The sequence below is a fragment of the Alexandromys fortis genome, unplaced genomic scaffold (genome assembly GCF_014885135.2).
Source record: "Alexandromys fortis isolate MF-2015 unplaced genomic scaffold, M_Fortis_MF-2015_v1.1 scaffold_349, whole genome shotgun sequence".
NCBI classification, from domain to species: domain Eukaryota; kingdom Metazoa; phylum Chordata; class Mammalia; order Rodentia; family Cricetidae; genus Alexandromys; species Alexandromys fortis.
The window spans coordinates 323,977-342,920 of record NW_026068216.1 but is presented as its reverse complement, the minus strand read 5'-3'; the positions used below and the strand labels follow the sequence as shown (position 1 = coordinate 342,920).

The window sequence follows — 18,944 nt, the reverse complement described above, 5'->3', positions numbered from 1 at the left end:
CACCAGGATAGAAAGGGTCATGCATTTATGGAGAGTGATGGTGACACCCACAAGTGAGGCAGAAGGATGTGAAGCCACAGGACAAGATTTCAACAACCTCAGAAAAGGGTGGAGACACCACAGAGCCTGGACCAGAGAGGGAGCCTGGACCAGAGAGGGGCCCTGGAAGTCCCAGGGCTGAGGATCCAGACACAGAAGCCAGTCCTAGTGGTCCTGTGTGCATAGGATTATTTGTTTCACCATCTGAAATGTCTATAGTAGCCAAGAGATAAAGACACATGAATTCTTCTTCTGGTTCTGGTGGAAATATTCAACCAAGTAACTGATATACATGCACACACAGACACAGAGTAAGAGACATACATACATACGGACGGACAGACACACACACACACACACACACACACACACACACACACACACACAGAGCAGTTGATACAAGGAGGTGAGAGCATTTAAAGATATGTTCAAGAATGCTTGAACATTAAATTTATAGCATTCCTGGGTATTTACTTCAAGGACCTAGGTTAACATATCACAAAGATACTTGTTCAACTTTTTTTTTGTTTTGTTTTATACGAGACAGGGTCTCACTGTGTAGCTCTAGTTGGCCTGGAACTTGCTATGTAGATCAAGTTAGGCTAGCCTGCCTCAGTTTCACAACTCCTGGGATTAAAGGTGTCTGGCACCATGTCCAGCACATTCATCAATGTTTATTTGCAGCACTGTCCAAAATAGCTAAGTTATAGAACCAACCTGGGTATTCATCAAGGGAAGAATTGATAAGGAAAATTATATTGTGTACAGCAGTCATATGCCCACAAATAATCAATTAAATAAGGACTGAGGAAACAGCTCAGTCAGAAAAGTGTTTGCCATGCAGCACTGAGGACCTAAGTTCAGATCCCCAGTCCACACGTAAAAAGCCAGGCAGTGTCTCACACTTGTGACCCTAGCACTGGAGAGGCCGGGATAAGAGGACTTGCTGGACTGCTAATCTCATCAAATAGGTGCGATTCCAGACTGAGTGAAGAACCTTAAATTAAAAAATAAAGTAGAGCCAGGCAGTGGTGGTACACGCCCTTAATTCCAATACCTAAAAGGCAGAAGCAAGTGAATCTCTGTGAGTTCAAGAACAGTCTGGTCTACAGAGCAAGTTCCAGGACAGCCATGGCAACATAGAGAAACTGTCTTGGAAAACAAACAAACAAAAAACAAAATAAATAGAGAAGACACCCAAAATTGACCTCTGGCCTCCACAAACACACATAATGTGTGCACAGGCACACATACATACACACACCACACAAAAAATAATAAAAACAAATGTTACTGTATCCTTCTGTGTATTCATGTATTTGTGAAGAGTTGCCTATTAAAGATTGAACGCTTCTTAAAGGTTAAACATTATATTTACTAAATCATGTAAGAAATTTATTTACTGTGTGTAGGAGGGTTGTGGGTGGGTACATGTGTGCTGTGCACGTGTGGAGGTCAGAGGACAACCTTCAGAATAAGTTCTCTCCTTCCACCATGTGAGATCCACGGAGCAAACTCACGTTGTCAGGGCTGGTTTAAATGCCTTTATCTAAGCCACCCCAACAGTCCGGAATTTAATTTAATAAGAAGACTGAGAGTTAATTTTTAAAAGTGGTAATAGAAAATGCGACAGAGAAAAACTTAAGAAAAAACTTGATTTTTACAATGCAAAGGTGAATGGACTTTTCTAAAAGAGCATGCTAAAGTCCCAGTTTCTTGATCCCACCCAGATAGATAGCCATTCTGCAGCAAGGAATGCTAGACAGCTCTCGCTGGTACTTGAACAATGTGTTTAAAACAGGGCTGGACACTAGTAATATGGCTCAGTGGGAGAGGCCAGAGGGGCCTAGAATGTGTGAGGGCCTGGGGCCAATTCCCAGTGCCATACCTAGAGAGGGACGGAGGAATATCCTGCTGGTATCATAGCTGAAGCAGCGCCCACGGCCATGTGCTCAATAACTGGGGTTCAGTGATCACCCTTACTTGCAGAAGCTGGCCACAGACACTGAAGGCCATCAAGGTAAGATTCACAGCTGGCAGACAAATCAAAGGAGTTCGTCAAAGAGTAGCAGCAGACAAAAAGAACATGACAGTGCCCAGGGACTCCAAAGGGATGGCATGCATGCCGCCCTCAGAACACCCACCCGTGTAGTCTACATCCTGACTACACGTGAGTGCCAACCCTGTGTCCACAACAGTGTGAAGAATGGAACCACTAAGGTGTGTTTTGGGGGAGGTACCCATCTCCTGCATGTGCGATTGTCAACCAGAAAATATCACCTTGAGGTAAATATAGGCAAAAAAAAAAAAAAAAATTCCTGAAGAACTATCAATGTTATAAAACCAAATCTCTACTTTTTTTGATTCTAAGGGTTTTTCTATATAAATATCAAACGTAGTTATGAATCAATGGAATATGTTTCATATAGCTGTGGTATTTCAGGGAAGCTGTAAAGTGTGCACAGGACAAGTGATGGGCAAGAGGCCTGGACACACATCCTAAGGGAAGCAACGCAGTGTACATTGCAGCCTCATGCAGATGCTAGGTTACCCAGCGTGGTCCTGCTAAGAACACCAAATAAAGCCTATCCCCTGACTTGGGACAGATGTCCCCCTAGATGTCCAACACAGAGCCCATCTTCCCAACAGTTTTTCATGTAAGTGGCCACAATGAAGTCTTGGGGATAGTGTGGGCCCAGTAAGTGGTCATCCCAAGGTCTCTTCACAGCCAATCTCCAAGTTGGCCCTATCCACAGAAGCAGCTCCTATATTCCAAGGACTCAGTCCAGTCCCATCTCCCATTAACCAGAAACACCCTGTGGTCACAAACAAAGGCTGGCTCCAGTGGGGATCATGCTTTTTTTTTTTAATTTAAATAACTTTTTTTCATTTATTTTACATACCAATCAGTTTCCCCTCCCTCCTCTCCTCCTTTTCCCATCTATCCCCCTCATCAACTCCTCCATCTCCATTCAGAAAGGGACAGGCGTCCCACGGGCTTTCAAAAAGCCTGGCATTAGTAAGGCTTCTAACAGTGAAGGCAGGACCTCTCCCTGGCGCTGGGCTGGCTTTTGGTAACCTGTTTCCCATGCTAGATCATTCCTAAGTATGTCCCAAAGACTCCCGTACCCTACAGGGTTCCTCTGCACCCCAGGGAAGAGGCACATCAGCAGGCAGACTCTCTGGAGCAGGAAGCAGCAAGCCAGAAGCGAACCCAGTATCTGACAGACTATTACTCCTGTACACACCCGATGTTTCCCCAAATATGGCGCTGACGGTTAAATATAAACCCAGCAAAAGAAAACCACCATGGCTGCTGTGGACTAGGAATTATAACTACCATCATCTTGACTCACCTATACCCAATGGGCAATGCTGAAAAAGTCGTCAGCTGTTGTACTGAAACAGGCCTGACTGACCTGGAACTGCTCCCAGTTTGCCAGTATACAGCTCAAATTCACACTCTGTTAATTAACAGGGCTGCCCACTAGGGAGCAAACCATGTCAGGAAAATTGGCTGTGGCACCTGTGGGGGGGCAGTGCTCGTATACTGTGGTGTTGCTGCCAGCTCGAGTCCCTGGGGCTCTGGGCAAGGCCGGCCAGCCAGCCTCTGGCCGCAGGGAAATCGGAATGTGCTGTCAAAGTATCATCCATAGGACAAAACCAATTTCCAGACAGATGACTGTAAGCAGCTGTGTCAGGACTCTGCATGTCCACCTCGCTTCTCTCCTACACAGACGCGGTGCCTCCCCGGAGAGACACGTACCACACACACCGCAGTGCCCAACCTGGCCAGAGAGCCCAGGTTTCTGTCCCCACGTTGAAGTGAGATAACTGTGGAAACTAGTCCTTTTCAGAGAATACTGACATAGCCAGTCACAGGAAACTCAAGGAATGGGTCTATATCCACCAACAGGACCCCCTGACAGACTTTGTCAGGGTGTGACCCTACTTACTGTTCGGAGGACACCTGGTGGCTCCAACTACCCAGACTGCCTGAGAGGCTGCGGGAGCTGTAGGCCCTGAGAACACACTCATATCTTGCCTGTCTCCAGCTAGGGTGAGGACCTTCAGATGTCACAACATGCCGGGCCTCCCGTGCGTGTGTTCTTCTACAATTCTAAGTTAGAAAAGCAGAAAGCAAAGCTCACTAGGGCTTCGGGCCCTACAGCCAGCCACAGTGCCGATGCTGCCCAGCAAAGACCTGACTGGCCTCTCCCTCCTCTGGCCTGCAGCCCAGTCAGCAGTCTTCAGAGACAGCATCCTGGCCTTTCTCCTGCTGAGAAAGATGAAAAGCATCCTCCACAGAGGCACAGCAAACACCGGGAGCCGACAGACCATGTGGTGTGAGGCAATGGCCACCAATGGCCGGCCGCTAAGTGGAGGCTGGCCCAGAAAGGAAAGACAGCAACGGCAGATACTGTATCTAAAAATTGGGAAGCCAGGCTAAGGCCACTGATTCATACCAAGGCAGTGAGAGCGGCGGCCTGGCATGAGAAGACAGGCTGGGCCCGCTTCTGCTGCTCCTAAGAAGGGCACCTCTGTGGATGACCTCCTGGGCAAGGAAGGCAATGACCACTCACGAAGCTGGGCTTCGGGGAAGGAGGAGGTGGTTTGGAAGAGGAAACTCTTTGCTCTTAACCTTTATAGTCATTATCAGACAGAAATTCAGAAACAGCACTTTCCAGATTCAACAGGTTTAAAAAATAAGGAAACTGTTCAATAGCTTTGAACAAAAACCTTTCTCATGGTTCCAATTACACACTGCAAATGCATGTCAAATATATATCATACCCCCAGAGGGCTTCCTTTTGGCAACTTGGAGTCCAGCAAGGTAATTTGAACACCCTTCTCTCTAGACAGCACGTCGTTTGTTTAACACGGGCTGCCTAAGGAAGAAGCAGCCTCCAGGTGAGAGAAGCGATTTAACCCCAGAGCCCCACATTCCTCCCTATGGGGTCTGTAGAGCCCATAAGCCAGTAACGCAAGGACTCGGGCATCCTCTGCAGATGCAGAAGCAACCAGCCCATAAAAGTCACCACTCAGTTACATCGCCTGACAGCCACTCAGCCACACTAATTTAAAACAAGTTATCACGTTGGGCAATCATGGATTGTGCAGGTTCCTGAGGTGTGTCTAGTGCAAACCCCAGGCTTTACTCGACCTTCCCAATTCAAACTCGATGATAAGAGGAGGTGCAGAGATAGAGATACACGATGGTCTGAGCAGTCCTAAGAGAAGGGTATGAAAAAAAAATCAAGTCTTCCAATGCAACCCAGGAGGCTAAAATCAGGCAATGCTGGCCATGAACAGACACATCACAGAGAGCGGTGTCTCCCAAGCTGTGCCCAATGCAATACCCTGACCTATCTAATATCCCATGAGTAGAGCCATGCCCTGAACCTGAGCTTCCAGGATCAGGTGTGGCTGCAGGACCTGCCCCTTGTGCCAACAGCCAGTGTACTGTCTTTAAGAATGTAGTCCAACTTGCTCAGGGAAAAATGCCCCTTGAATATGCTGGAGACAGGAAGAATGGTGCACAGAGCACAGACCTGTGGGCTAATTCCCTGCAGGCCCTGGCAGAACGGCCCCAGAGGCCCCTCACTAACCTGCGGCAGCAGCATCTTGCCTATGGCTATGGGATCCTCAACTGTGCAGCAAGGGAGGCATAGACTTGTGGGTCTGGCCTGTCCTTGAAGAGCCAGGGGCAGCTCACCCACACTTGGGGAGAGCACTTTTCCGTGCCCAGTGCTGCAGGACAGAAATCACCTGGCTCTGCTCTCTCCAAGGGCACTCAGGTGTAGTATCCAGCAGATACTACATTAAGTCCACACTTAATCCAGAAAAGGGTTCTGCATTCATGTGGGTCCTAGAAACCCTCCAACCAACAAGAAACCCTCCAGCTGTCCAGCGGAGAGCCAAGCCCCATCCGTCACAGAGTCCAGGCAGGTGTCCCTAAGTCCCCATGAGAAACTCCGACAGACAGGCACACAGTTACCAGCTTGGCAGTGCCCTTCATTCCATGGGTGCTTCCCTCAAAGAAATTCAGTTACAGAAGATATTTCCAACTTCAGGTGAAGTCTCACTAGGGGAGGCCCGACCCACCACACCAGCCTTCTGGGTGCTGCAGGTTCTCCAGGAACAATGACAAGAAACACACAGGTGAGATGTGTGCCTTCTCTTCCATCCCCACCAGCTGGATAGTCAGATGAAATCCACAGAACACCTAGTAAGAAGTACGGGGCACCCATAAACACCACGTTCTTGATGGATGTGACGGGGAGTAGAGAAGGAGGTGAGACAAAGGAACAATACTGAGGAGCCGGGCGGTGGTGGCGCATGCCTTTAATCCCAGCACTTGGGAGGTAGAGGCAGGCGTGTCTCTGTGAGTTCAAGGCCAGCCTGGTCTATAGAAGAGCTAGTTCCAGGACAGGAACCAAAAGCTACGGAGAAACCCTGTCTCGAAAAATCCAAAAAAAAGAAAAAAGAAAAAAAAAGGAACAATACTGAGGGAACACAAGCCCAAAAGAACTAACACTACATCAAGAAAAGCACAAAACTCTGAGAAGTCATACTGACTGAGCAAGGTCTAGCGGGTGTCCGAATGGAAAGGTCTAGCGTGTGTCCGGATGGAAAGGCCAAAGGCATAGGTCATGGTTAGGAATAAGGACACCAGCAAACCTCCACTAAGCTACATTCACAGATGTCTGAGAGAACACAGCAACACTTCTTTTGTCCCAGTACACACAGCAGAGCTTCCACGTGAAGTCAGGCTTGACAGCTCACACCTGTAAAACCAGCACTCAGAAAGCTGAGACAAAAGGATTTCCGCGAGTTCTGGGTCAGCCTAAGCTACTGAATGAACCCTGACTTAAAAAATAGAAAGCAAAACTAAACAAAAGAGCTTCTGTGAGAGCCCACATGATTAGGGTAACAGAGAGGATAGGCAGCAAGAGTCCCCTTGTGCCCCCCAAGCATTCCAGAGGGCTGGCAGAAGGCACCAACAGTGAGCACCTAAGTTTTCAAGATGACAAGGAAGTCAAATGTTATGTCCCACTGGAGGACACCAGCACTTCCCCGGGGCTGTGTGCTTCTCTCCAGAAGGAGCACCCTACCTGGAGAGGTGTTACTTACACGCCAGCCAACCAAAGGCAGCAATGCCTCTCTCTCTCAGTCCAAGGTTACAGGCACCTCCCAAGCATATTCCACAGCCTGGAACAACTACCAAGGTAACACGACAGGTCTGTGCTATCTGCCCTTTCCACGGAGTGAGGAGTCACCTCCACATGCAAGATCCTGCTCCATATTCAAGGGTCTTGGCAGAGGGAAAAGGCAGACATCCATGGGCACCCCCAATTCACTTCCCACCAAACCCCACTTCATCAGAATAGGCCAACTGAGGCCTAAACTTAGGGCCTAAACAAAATGAATGAAGGCTTCTGCCCAAATCAGCTCATGAGAGGTTTCTCTTCTGTACTGAACTGAAATGGAGGGCAAATAGGTAGGTCTTCAAGACCCCTTCCCCTTGGATGCTACTGTACTTGTCTGGACAGGACGTGCATACGATGCCACAGACTTCACTTCCCTGCACCTGCCCATGACAGCCCCCACAAACAAGGTGTGTACACAGCCCCACCGATTCCATCCTACCTACCCATGGGTGTACACACAGTGCCATGGACCCCACTTCTGCCAATGATAGGGTGTGCACATAGTACCACGGCTCCATAGCCGGGCATTCCCACAGCTGTGCCTCCCTTCTCTGTGTTCTCCATGAACTCACCAACAGCCCATGAACCCCAAAAGACTCACCAACAACCCATGAACCCCATCCTATATATATTGTCCAAACAAAAGCAGGTTGGAGTACTCAAGCAAGGCCTTCCAGGGAAGTAGAACACAGGCTCCTCAATAGAGGGCACAGGGATGTGAGTCTCACAACTGCCCAAACACACAGGCACCACAACAAGGTCACTGGGGTGTAGCTGGACCCCCTGACAGGAGTTTGGTGGTGCCCAGTAAAGGCACATAAAAAGATCACCAGGCTGACAAAAAAAGATTCGATACCTTCTCCATTATCAGTCAGCCAGTCTACCTGCTGGCTCTCAAAGGCACTCAAGAGCTGACTTCAGCCAGGCCAAGCCTTCCCGAGTTTGTATCCAGTGCTACATTAGTCTTTTCAATGCTCCTAGTGGTTCTTTGCCAATTAAACACTCTCAGAGTCCCTGACCATCTTCAATAACACCCAGTGGTTCCCTGTATCTGTGCCATTGGTTCCTCCAGCTACCACCCTGGCAGCAGTCTCCTGCCCACTGCCACCACAGAGGAAGGACATGGCATGGCAGAACCGTGAGGCAGGAGGTGGCTCCCTGCTGATGCTGTGGGACTGGCACAAAAACACCCACAGCTAATGACAGAGTGGCGAGGACCACAGCTTGAAAGAAGCAAAAACAGCGTCCAGGAGGATTAAAGGCTCAACCAGGAAGTCAGACCAGTTCTACCTGACTTACAGCCAGGGTCCCCAACCCCAAGGCCCAGGCCACCAATGACCCAAGACGATGACCCTGGCTCTGGCCTCTAGGAACACGACAGCTCTTTCAGAGGCGGCAGGATCCCAGGAGACTGTGCTGCCAGAGGTGTGCCCTAGCCCCAAGGCAATGTTGCAAGAGACACACAAGACCCCATAAAAAGCAATTGGCCCAAGGTCATAGAGAGCACATCTAACCTGGTAGCGAGTCCTCAGTCGTGGTTAAGGGCAAGCCCAGCACCCATCTTTAACCGACTGAAGAGGTTCTGGTGTGACCACTCCACATGTCTACAAATTTCCTGTACAAATGATCACGGACAGGGGACATGCAGTTCCTGGTGGGTATAGCTCCACTGGGTAGGTCTCAGACTTTCCACCACCACACTGCCTGCCAGTAATCCTTGGCTACGGATTCCAAAGGATGCTCAATTGATATCTGCAGTTAAAACCTCTAACCCCCATCACTGTGTTCACTACAGTTACTCATCACCTGCTGGAACAGCTCAAGGCACATCATCCATTCTTCACGGCACTCACTTTCTCCAAAAGACCAAGTCAGTAGGGGAACCACTATAATTTGGAAGTTTCCAACCAGATGTTGGAGCCAGTGACTGGGAGGTGACCAGATCGTGAGAGTGCTGATTTAATAGATAAATCCGCTGGTGAATGTTTAATGTGATGACATTATCAGGAGGAGGAGGCAGTTTAGGAGGTAGAATCCTTTGGAGAAATAGGTCAGTGAGGGGGTATATACTGGGAGGTCAAATGCCTCCCTCTCTCCCTCTCTGCTACCATGAGGCAAGCCATCCTTCCTCCTCCGTACACTTGCACCACCATGATATTCGGCCTCGCCTTGAGCCAAAGAAAGAGGCCCAGCCAACCTTGGACGGGAACTCTGGAACTTGAGCCACAATAAATCTTTCCTGTTAAGTCAGGAACTTTGTCACAGTAACAAAAGGCTAAGTGACACAGAAAACACAGCCTTGAAGACACTGGATGCACTGAACACGGACTCGGGATCAAGAACAGAGCCCAGACTCCCGTGCAGAAGCTAAGAATTCCACTCATATCTACTAGCTAGACATACCTCAAGTCCCTCCCCTCATCCCCATAAGCCCAGTGTGTCTGGGTAAAGCAAGCAATTGGGTCTCAGGAGCTACAGTGATCTGCTCATAATAGGCCCTTCACACAACAGGGATCAGCAAAGACAACGATGAGAACAGAGGACCAACACACGGAACTTCCATAAAGGCACATGAAGGGTATTCTCCGCTGTTCTCTGCTCTGGAACTGTGTGAAGCAGTTTCAGTGTCTGACATGCTGCTAACCTGTGCTAGAACCGGGTTCTTCAGCCAGCAAAATCAGCTGTAAACTCCCTAGTAAAATCAACTGGCCACACATGAGCACCACCACCAGGAAAGGCTGGCCGGAAAAACACAGAAGACAAGACTGGACAGTGTGGAAGCAAGCTCAGCAAGTGAAAGTTTCTCGCTGAAGTATTTTTCATCAATGGGCCAGCAAGACGGCTCAGTAGGCAAAGGTTTTTGCCCCCAAACCTAACTATCTGAGTTCTATCCCAGGGGACTGCATGATAGAAGAAAGGAAAACACCCCAAAAGTTGTCTCCTGACCTCTATATGTGCTATGACATGCATGGGAGAAATACAAAAGAAAAATGAATGTAATTTTTTTCATCAAATGGCATAAACACCATCAAAGTGTCTAAAATAGCAGAAAGACGTGGGTAGCAAGGCCCCTTGAGTGTACTGCAGAGCCAAAGAGGGCAGCAGCACCACCCACGCTCACAAGCATCACGGCTCAGCTCTGATCCTAAGCTGATTCCCACTTTCAAAAACAAACAAGACAACTATGGAACACAAGTAAACAGGGTTTACAATGTACCTGGCTCCTACAGACACATGAATGGTAAACACTGAGCCACAGCCCACCTTGACATGTTGACACTTTACTGAACAATACATATTTCACAGGGAATACCAACTCCAATTAAATAATCGCCAAATAAAAGAAAAAGAATCTGCTCTGAGTGAGTGCTGAGATGATACGTATGTACTACCTTAAACAGATGTCTCTTGAAGAGACATTTGCCCAAATAGACAAGCAGCCGACACATGAGAAGATGCTCAGGATCACTCGTCACCAAGGCTAACGCAAGTCAAAAGCACATCAACAGACTCTCCCTACCCACCAGACTGGGTATAGAGGTTGGTTTCTTTTTTCACCACCCCTAGAGATATAAGATAATACTGCACTATGGAAAACAACCTGGCGGACAGAGGATGGAGTGTCATGAGATCTGGGGTGCACCCAGAAGAGAGAGAAACTGTAACTGAACCAGTACTGCTGTAGAAATGTCCACAGCAGTACTACGAAACAACCCAAACATCACTATATTCGATCTTTATAAGGAATGAAGTTCGGAAACAACAGTGAGAGAAACGAGATGCCTAAGTTCTGATTTACTAGCTCACAGAGACAGAAGACAAGCTGGTAGCTGTTAACGTTGGGGAAGACTATGGGAGACTGTGACTGTGTTCTGGTGTCTTCTGTGGTGATAGAAATGTCCTGGAAGGAGACAGAAGCAATGGTTGTGCAACCCTACATATCCCAAATGTTACTGAATTACTCACTTTAAAGCAGTCGATGGATCTGGAAGATGCCCCAGTCAGTAAAGTAAAGCCTTGCAAGATTGAGGACCTTAGTTCAATCCCCGGAACCCCATGTTTTATAAATAAATAGAAAAAAGAAGACGGAGGAGAAGGCCAGGCATGGTGATGTGTGTTGTAATCTCAGTGCTGGGGAGATGAAGACAGACATATCCCTGGGGGACTGCTTCGCAGCCAGCCTCCTTGCTGAGGAGCTGCAGACCAGTTGGAAACCCGGTCTCAGAAGCAAGGTGGAAGGCTGAAGAGCTCGGTGGTTAGAGCACCTACGACTGGAACAAGACTCAAGTGTAGGTCCTAGCATCCACATTGAGTGGCTCACAACAGCCTCTAACTCCAGTTCCAGGGGATCCAACACCTTCTTCTGACCTCCACAGGCACCTGTACACAAATATACAACTTAAAAAATAAAATCTTTAAGAAAAAGGTGGAACGTGCCAGAGAAATGACACCCAAGATTGTCCTCTGGCCTGCCCACACATGTTTATGCACACATATATGTATTCACACACATATATACACAATTCCAATTTTGCAGAACATTACATGAACTGTTTAAATAAAAGATGAAGTTTAAAACAAACTACAAATAAGACAGGATTAAATATGACCAGACAATTTGAAATGCCTAAATATCCATAATATACATATATAAATCTAAAGCTCATTATGCATAATATACAAGTATCTAAATTAAAAACACAAAGTCTGGCAAGGGAAAAAAATCTAGCAATTAAGATAACCCGATGATGATAATAAAAGCTAAAAAATTATACAAAATCCGAGTAAAAGGAAAATAGACAATATGAAAGAAAAAGGCCTAGGAGACACAATAAGATAAAAAGGGATACAGTTGAGTCCCAGAAACAGAAAATAGAAATAAGAAAATTCCAAAGACTTAAGGAAAAAAATTTTCCAAACTATTGAAAAACCTAAGTCAGATACGCAAAACATAACTACATAAAAGAAGACATAAGAAATCCATACCTACACATATCTAGGGTGATGCTGCAATTCAGAAACAAGTAGCCAATACTGAGTACAATCATGTGGACAGCTACCCTGACCATACACAAACAACCAGTAGGCCCCTGGAGAGCAGCCACCCAGGAAATTCAGACAATGACTAACACACTCCAAAAAGACAAAGGAAGGAAAATTATCCTAAAGAAGAGTTCTGAGATTCAAAGCTATCAGAGGCCAATTCTGTATGCATAGAGACTAAAGAGAGCCTAAAAATAACGTCAAACACTCAGTAAAAAGAAGCATGGGATCAACAAACAGCCTGAACTACCTAGTCACACAAGCAACAATACAAACTTTCCAAACCAATAATTTTCTAAGGAAAAATCTGTGCCTTACTCATGAATGTTGTCACTTCACAATGAGGATATGGTCACCGCTGGAACTCCTTGATACTTCTTAAGGATTATGTTATGCTAATGATGTAGCAACTATTTTTTAATATTTTACCATAAACCCAAATCTGTTGCTTCTACTATTCAAATGTTACATTCACCCACAGTGTAAGACTGTGCAGCATGTATGTCTGGTATCTTGTTTCCAGTCGGCTTCCTACTTGGCTTTATTATTATCGATAATGTAGAGAATTTCCAGGGACCTGTAGCTACTGACTTATCTCTGCGGCCCTATGGACTTTTGCTTTCTATCAGCTTAGACATCTATAGTAACACATCGGGGTCACCAGCAGTGCCACACACATGCAAGGCACAGCTCAGAGCTAGCAAGGCCAGGCTTGAGCAACTATACGCACATGACCAGCTAGAGGAGGCAGAGGCGCTGCAGAAGAAGGAAGTACCCTGCCTCACAGGCACTCAGTCTACTGCTGCTTTCCTCTCTTTGAGAACAGCTGTCTCCTGAACCTCCAGGGAAGACCTGGGATAGTTAACAGGACAGAAAAACTCTGGGCGCCAGCCTACGATGTGTGATTTTCTACGAATGGACCATACTGAAGACTTGGGAATGAAAGTGTTTACTCCCTTCTATAAGATAGCCATGGGACTTAAAACTTCAACAAGTAGAGCAATGCCTAACAAGTTCAATGAAGGGTGAGTCTCGCTTAATTCTTACTTTCAAAACCATACAAATTTGAAGCCAGGTGGTGGTGGTAGCACACACCTCTAACCCCAGCACTTGGGAGGCAGAGGCAGGCATTTCTCTGAGTTTGAGGCCAGCCTGGTCTACAGAGTGAGTTCCAGGACAGTCAGGACTACACAGAGGAAACCCTGTCTCAAAAAAACAAAAAAACGAGCAATAGTAACAAAACAAAGCAAACCAAAGAGGACAGGAAAAAAGGAAAGGGGACAAGCCAAGCACAGTAGTACACATCTGTGATTCTAGCACTGGGAAGATAAGACAGGAAGATGATGAGATTCAGGCCAGCAAGACCCTGGTTTTTCCCCCTCTTCTTAATGTGTAGCATGAGGAGAAAAAAAAAGAAATCTTAACGTCAACTTTTAAATTTCATATGTCCATGTTCAGTATAACTGACTTCTCTCTGTGGCCGTGAGCACAGCAAAACTGTCCAGAAAAGGTTCCTGAGCTGCACCTGGAAGACTAACGAGCCTCGAGCACGGCCAGAAAACGAGGCCCCAGAGCTGCACTGCCAGGCAGGCTGGGAGAGCAGGCAGGTGAGGAAAACTGTGGGAATCCTCAAGACTTGGCCCATGTTCACAAACCCAAACTGAGTTTCCCAATCAAAGACAAAGCAAGCCGCTGCTCGGAGTTTCAGGTTTCCCTTTAGACACAGAGCATCGGCGCCAACCAACACCAGGAGGGACAAGAAGAACCAAGGACTGTTGACACAAACAAACAAAAAGCCTTTCACCCTCAATCACTCACCCTGAAGGCTCTTGAGGAGCCACAGGAACCTGGTTCCACACAGCTCAGAGGCAAAGAAGCCAGGAGAACATGTGCCCTACACAAGCTGCCCACAGGCCACATTCTGGTGGAGTCAGTCAGGCCTCCCACCACAGGGCACGTCTCAGGGAGACACCACTCACCTTCACCAACCTGGTGGGAAAGGTGTAAGAGGTACCTTTTGTCCTCCTTATTCCCCAAAATAAATTGTCTCCAAGTTTATGGAATGTCAGAGTGGCTTCACCTTAATAAAGAACTAAAACCTACGTGATGGTATCACCATCTGAGCCTTCAGGTCTCCCCTCTCAGGAAAGTCAACCACCAACAACGAAACTTTCTAACACACTTTGGCCCTATCTCTTTAAAGCTGCCCAGCTCACTCTGTATTGGTGGATACAATCCACTGATATTCTTAGTTTTGTTTAAAATAAGAAAGCAAGTATACCACCTACCAGGCAAGTTCAACCCACAGCCCAAGGGGCGCATATGGCCAGGGAGAGTGGTAAATGCAGCCTCAGGCCTACACAAAAGTATAAAACTACTTAAAACACTGAGGGGTTTTATTGTTGTTTTGTTTTGTTAATTCAATTGCTGGTTCTTGAGCAGAAACTCCATAAAGAAGAATGTCATGTTCCAGAGTCAAAAGCTTGGGCACACCTGAGTCCTAAAGCCTGCCAGGAAGCACTGAGGGCTCCATTCATACGTCCACCTCCCGCCTCGTGGCAGATGAGGCCCCGTAAGGCTGAGAAATGGGGCACAGGCCCCACTGGCCAAGATCTGGCCCACCGTCCTGGAGAAGTTCTAGGAATCAGAGCAAGGAGGGAGGTGGGGCACACACACACACACACACACACCCCGTCTTGGCCGGATGCCCGCTGAGCCTGCAGAAGCTCTGGACACTTCAGTCTACTGAGCAGCAGCACTCGCCCCCTGGCTACAGCTCCAGATCTGCCCGGTGGCTTTGAGCAAAACAAGAACAGTGCCGATGGCCAAACCCAAGTCTAGGAAAGTGTCCAGACCACTGTGAGCAGAGTTCTTCACAGTTCAGCCAGGACTTACCTTAACAGATGGAATAAGAAGGAGAGGAAGGGATGCTGGGAAGGAGCCATCCATCAGCTCAGGACTAGCTCATGGCCAGGACTCTCAAGAGGACAGTCTCTCACTACTACAATCCTACCTGAAAAGGAATTTCAACCAAGAAACCCTAAGAGACACCCTCCTCAATAGGAAAGAAGCCATCGAGGCAAGGCCAAAGACAGACTTACTAAGACCTGGGACAGGCCGAAGGACTGCTGCAAACCCCAGAACCCTGTACACTCCCAGGAGTTTGGAACCGGGCAGGATGGAGCTGCTGCTGTCCTTCCCCTGCCACTCAAGGACCCTGTCCTCCCATCCCAATCACGTCACCAGAGAGAGCTCCAGTTCAGGGGAGACCTGCGTAGCAAGCCCCAGAGCGAGCTGCCTGCTGCCTAGAACTGCCCCTGGGGCACTGCAGGATACCAGGAAACTGAAACCAGACTTGTAACAATCACTACAGCAATCTTCATATCCTTTTTACTTTTCAGATGCTACTCACAAAAAGAGCAAAAAAAGATTACAGGAAAAGTCATCTTGTGATTTCTTGTAAGGAGGGCAGAAATATAAATGATTCCCCTTCCTTCTCCCCAGATGTTTTCTGAGAGAAGCTGCTGTGTGAAGCGACTCCCCAGACTTGGCAAAGTCTGTGCTGACCCTCTTACAGACCACACAGCCCTGCCCTGCATCCAAGGAGACTCAGCTTAGCCCAAGCACAGGAAAACAGATGTTTAAGGACAGGAAGGAAACGGAGAGCCAATCTGTGCTGTGGAGGAGTGCCTATGTTACGTTACATCTGACCACACTGCTTGCCTTCCACACCCTGCAGTGCAGGACAGCATCCCTCGGATGGTTCCAGCACAGACCAGGGAAAGTAAGCTCTGATAAAGCTGACCCGGCAGCACCCGTCCACATTCGGCAGGGATGCTGCTATCCAGAGGTGGCGGCTGCCCCAGACACCCACTCTGTACCCCGGCTTACCTCCCATCCACATGATGAAATTGTCACCTACCGGACTAGGTTCCTGGGTCAGGTTACTTAACCCCTCTGTGCTCATTTAACTCTCGTAAAGCAGGTGCGTGGCAGATCCTGTGACTACAGGGAGTGATGCAAGTGCCATGCGGCCCAAGGACCCACATGGAAGATGCCAAGTAACACCAGCTGCCGCTCCCATCTCTCTCCCCTGCGGCCTTACTTACTGCTCAGAAACTTCATTAAGACATCTAGGTCGTGGAAAAGACTGGGACAAAACATAAGGATCTGAACCCCACTAAAGACAACAGAAAAGACCTCCTTCTTTTTATGTGTTTTTATAAGTGTTCTGCCTGCATGTATGACTATGCACCACGTGTATGTCTGGTGCCCTCAGAGGCCAGGAGAGGGCATCAGATACCCTGAACTGTAGCTATAGATGGCTGAGCCGCTGTGTAGGTGCTGGGAACAGAAGCTAGAGCCACCGACAGAGCAACCAGTGCTTTTCACTGCTAAGTATCTCTCCAGACCCTCCTTCACGTTCTAAGGCGTAAGCTATGAGGTCAAAGAGGATAGGAAACACAGTAACAGGAAGGAGCATTAGGAGGCTACGAGCACATTTGATGAGGGACCAAAGAGGAAGCCCAGCCACGCCCTACACACCACAGTCCATAAATGGCCCAAGGTCGGGGCCACCAACAACTCTGGGATTTCTTTCAAACAGGAGAGGAGATGAATCCCTGCATAAAGTCCTGGAGCCCTCCCATCCTCTCAGAGATTATCACAGAAATATTCAGAGAAGTTAAAACAAGGTATCAAAGCCAGGTCACTCACAACTCTCAGAAACCACAGACACCGACTGTGGAAGATGCTTCATGTCAGAACTCAGAATATAAGGACAAAGAGGAGGCAGCTACACATGGTCTCGTAAGGCCAGACTACCCTTACCAAAACAGTGGCATGATTTGTAATAGCAAGAACCTGGAAACAACCTAGATGCCCCTCAACCAAAGAGTGAATAAAAAAATGTGGTACATTTAAACAATGGAGTACTACACAGCGGTTAAAAAAAATGATGACATCTTAAAATTTGCAGGCAAATGGATGGATCTATAAAATAAACCATATTGAGTGAGGTAACCCAGACCCACTATATATTCACTCATAAGTGACTTTTAGACAAAAAGCAAATAAAAACCAGCCTATAGGCCACAACCCAAGAGAAACTAGACAACAAAGAAGACCCTATGAGAGACATACACGGGTCTACACAGGAGGGTGAAAAAGACAAGATCTGAGTGGGGGCATGGGGTCACAGGAGAGGGGAAGAGTGGAGAGGGGAGGAAGGGAGCGGACGTGGAGTTCAATAAAAAACAATTTAAAAAAAAAAGAGGAGGCAGCTACATATGCTCTCATAAAGTCAGAGATTGCCCTTAATCAAAATCCAGAACATCTGGACGCCATCAATCCACAGCTGCGGAGCCATGAAGGAAAATGGCGACAAGGCTGGGCCTCAAAACAGTCCCTACCCCAACTGCCACACTTGGTACGTGAGGACTCTCCCCGAAGGAAGCACTGTAAGATGGCGTTCAATCAGTACATCTGCTCACGTGTTTAGGGGCTGAGTGTAGCACTGTCCACACTGACTACGAAATGCAGGAAATAAGACGCACGGGTAGTTAGAGAAAAGAGGGCAGGGAAGTAGGAGCCGTGCAGCAGCAGAGACAGGACGGACCTAACTGAGATGGTGGCGTGGATTAAAGGAGCACAACCCACACAGGAAGGAGGTGGAGCCCCCAGTAGGATGTGGGAGGTGGCACAGACTAAAACACATCTGAAATCGGGACTACAAATTAGAATCAAGGGGTAAATTCAAATACCAGGTGAAAGCAAAGAGGCAGGGGTAAAACACCCAGCAATGTCCTATCAACCTTCCCTTGAGCCCAGCTGCTCCACAAAGTGCATCAGAAATGGCACCAGGACAATTCTCAGCCTGGCCTTTGTCCTGAGATATCCAAATGCCATCATCTTCCATGGGGTCCGATAAAGGGGCAGAGCAGCTGGGAACGTCACCATACTGGGGACCTCAGCAAACACCCAAGAGCAGAACCACTGCTCAATACAGTACAAAATCAGTACAGGAGCCCCGTACTGATTAAGACCAAGGGTATAACAATCTAGTGAAAGTCTTAACCCAGAGATAACGTCGTCTGCTACCCAGCGAGAGGTGTGCGGGATCCTGGGGAGCTGCTGCTCTTAGACCAAGACTGCACATGTTTCTGACTCCTCATATAAATGAGACAAAAGTAACTGAAGAAAGTTTTAAAGAATTAAACATAGGGGGCTGGAAAGGTGGCTCAGTGATTGGGAACACTGGCTGTCCCTCCAGAGGACCTGGGCTCGATTCCTGGCACCTAGATGGCGACTCACAACTGCCTATAGTTCCAGTTCTGAGGGCTCTAATATCCTCTTTTGGTCTCTGTGGGCACCGGGCAAGCATATGGTACACATATATACACACACAGACAAAACACTCATATGCATAAAATAAATCTGAAAACAACAACAACAACAACAACACACACACAAAGAATTAAGCATAAAGGTGAAGTCAGTAAAATCTTAAGTCTCAAGCAGGTGGGGGTAGAGTACCAGTACTCCAGCCTAGGGAGCCTGTCCTTTGTGCTCTGGTGCTCTGGCCCATGCCAGCAGCTTCAGGTATGACCAAGAGCCTGAAAACCACCAGACTGTCCTTTCCCTGGCCCCAAA

The 18,944-nt window shown here is 47.7% G+C and overlaps 1 protein-coding gene across 2 annotated transcripts in view; it reads right to left on the bottom strand.

Annotated features, from left to right (window-relative positions):
- Positions 1 to 18,944, bottom strand: part of Tbcd (tubulin folding cofactor D) — a 141,281-nt gene that overhangs the window by 63,387 nt on the left and 58,950 nt on the right. The window lies entirely within an intron of this gene.